At 44.2% G+C, this 2,366-nt stretch overlaps 1 pseudogene; it reads right to left on the bottom strand.

Annotated features, from left to right (window-relative positions):
- Window positions 1-1,430: 1,430 nt before the first annotated feature.
- LOC101981582 lies at window positions 1,431-1,989 on the bottom strand (annotated as a pseudogene).
- Window positions 1,990-2,366: the final 377 nt, after the last annotated feature.

The raw sequence follows: 2,366 nt of genomic DNA, 5'->3' as shown, positions 1-2,366 counted from the left end.
TATATATATATATATACACATACATACAGACATATATTCCTAAATACACCAATACAACCTATTCAGCCTGTATAATGTTACTTGATTTAGCTTGTATTGTGGAGAATGAGGCAAGTAGCCAATACACAATTTCCTTTACCGGGAGAATTCTCCCACGCCTTGAGGTCAGCCTCACCCGTTCACCTGGAGCCGGAACAGGTTTCCAGACCACATTTGGTCCTTCATCCAACACCCATGATTGGCCTGTGGCTCTGAAAACACTAGTCATGATACCTTGGTAAACAACGGAGTGATGCTTTTCTGGGATAGCCAGGCAAATGAAGCATTAAAAGAAACACACACACACACACACACACACACACACACACACACACACACACACACACACAGATGGCCAGCTTGGTCGGTTGGCTCACACTTGTTACCAGTACTAAGGCCGCAGGTATAAGAAGGGCATGGGTTCAAGGACAACCTAGACTACACACAAGATCTAGGCCAGCCTGAGAATTACACAGCCAGATACTATTACAGGAAGATAGAGATGGGGGAGAGAACAAAGAAGAGTTGGAGGAGAAAAAAGAGAAAGAAGAGGAGGAGAAGGGAAGAGAAGGAGGGGGTGAAAAGGAGGAGAGGAAGGGCAAGAAACCCCGAATCTGGTCATCTTCATTCATAATAACAGATTTCAAGTTGAAGCTACCTTGAGATGTGTCATAGTTAGGGTTTCTATTGCTGTGAAGAGACACCGTGGCCACAGCAACATTTATAAAGGAAAATATTTAATGGAGGCTGGCTTACAGTGTGGAGACTTAGTCTATTATCATCATGGTGGGAAACAAGGCAACATGCAGGCAGACATGGTACTGGAAAGGGTCTGAGACTTCTACATCTTGACCTGCAGGTAATAGGAGGAGATTGTCACTAGTAGTAACTTGAGCATATAAGACCTCAAAGCCCGCCCCCACAGTGACACCCTTCCTCCAACAAGGACACACCTCTACAACAAAGCCACATATAGTGCCATTCCCTATCAGCCAAGCACTCAAACACATGAGTCTACAGGGATCATTTCTATTCAGACCACCACAAGATGCTACATGTAACCCCACCTAGTTGGGAAAGACCATAAACACTGTATGGTCAAAAACATGAGAACAATAGGCAATTTCTCTGAGTAAAGTTGGCACATCACCCCTAAGGGCCAAATTAGCAACATCTGACATTGACAAATGCTATGGTAGATGCTATGCTAAAAGTGGTATGGCCTAGCAATCCCAGTCCTGGGTACAGTATAAGCTAGAAGCACATGTGGGAATGAAGGTTACTTAGTATATACTGTTTGGAAGCAGTATACTGGACACTATGTAAATGTACAGTAGGAAGATAAATTTCAGCTCATAGAATGGAGTGGTGTACAGCCCTAAGAATCATACTTACACCACCATCCTCTGTGATAAAACCAAGACAGTACCCTGCGCAAAGAACGCTATTGTCTGTATTTTAAAAAGAAGGAAAAGAGATACCAGATACTTGCATTTGCTTATATGTGAAATTCCTTCCGCCCAAAAAAGTATTTTTAAATTTCGTTTATTGGTCTTTGCAACATCACCAATGGATAAGCCAGGGTGTTCTCCTTTGATTTTGGGGCGATACTCAGAACAGAACAAGAAGAAGGCCGAAGGAGGCCTCTTGGGTGCATTGGGGTCCTTGAACTTCTTTTTGGTCTCCCCTTTTGGGGGGGATGTAGGTTTCCATTTCTCTTTCATAACGAGCCTTGTCAGCCTTGGCCATGTCTTCAAATTTCCCCTTTTCTTTAGCAGACATGGTCTTCCACCTTTCTGAGCACTTCGTGGAGAACTCTGAGAAGTTGACAGAAGCATCCGGGTGCTTCTTCTTGTGTTCCTTCAGGCAAGTTTGCACAAAGAATGCATACGAGGACATTTTGCCTCTAGGCTTCTTAGGATCTCCTTTGCCCATGTTTAGGTGATTTTCATCCGCGAGGCACAGAGTCGCCCAGTGCCCGTCCGGCTCTCACTTGCCCCGGCGCTGTCTCTATGGAGCTCAATGTACTGCCTCGTTTATTGGTCTTGAAATGAGTCCATACTGGTGCCTTTTCCATGCTTCAAAATACCTTTCGCCACACAGAAAGAAGACACTTGCCAATGACTTTTCTGAAAATACTGGGCATGGAGCGAGGCACTGTCTTGTCTGTATTATAAAGATATACTTGCACTCCATATTGTAGAAAGAAATCTACAAATCCAGGTCCTTAACTGCCTAGCATAAACACACTACTAATAGTTTGCTTAATTAAGTTCGTCCTCTTCCAGCCCAGTGCCCCCAGAGGAGGACAAGGGTGACAATGGTAG

The sequence above is a fragment of the Microtus ochrogaster genome, linkage group LG4, assembly GCF_000317375.1.
Source record: "Microtus ochrogaster isolate Prairie Vole_2 linkage group LG4, MicOch1.0, whole genome shotgun sequence".
NCBI classification, from domain to species: domain Eukaryota; kingdom Metazoa; phylum Chordata; class Mammalia; order Rodentia; family Cricetidae; genus Microtus; species Microtus ochrogaster.
The sequence above is the reverse complement of the archived record's forward strand: the minus strand, read 5'-3'. Positions and strand labels throughout refer to the sequence as shown.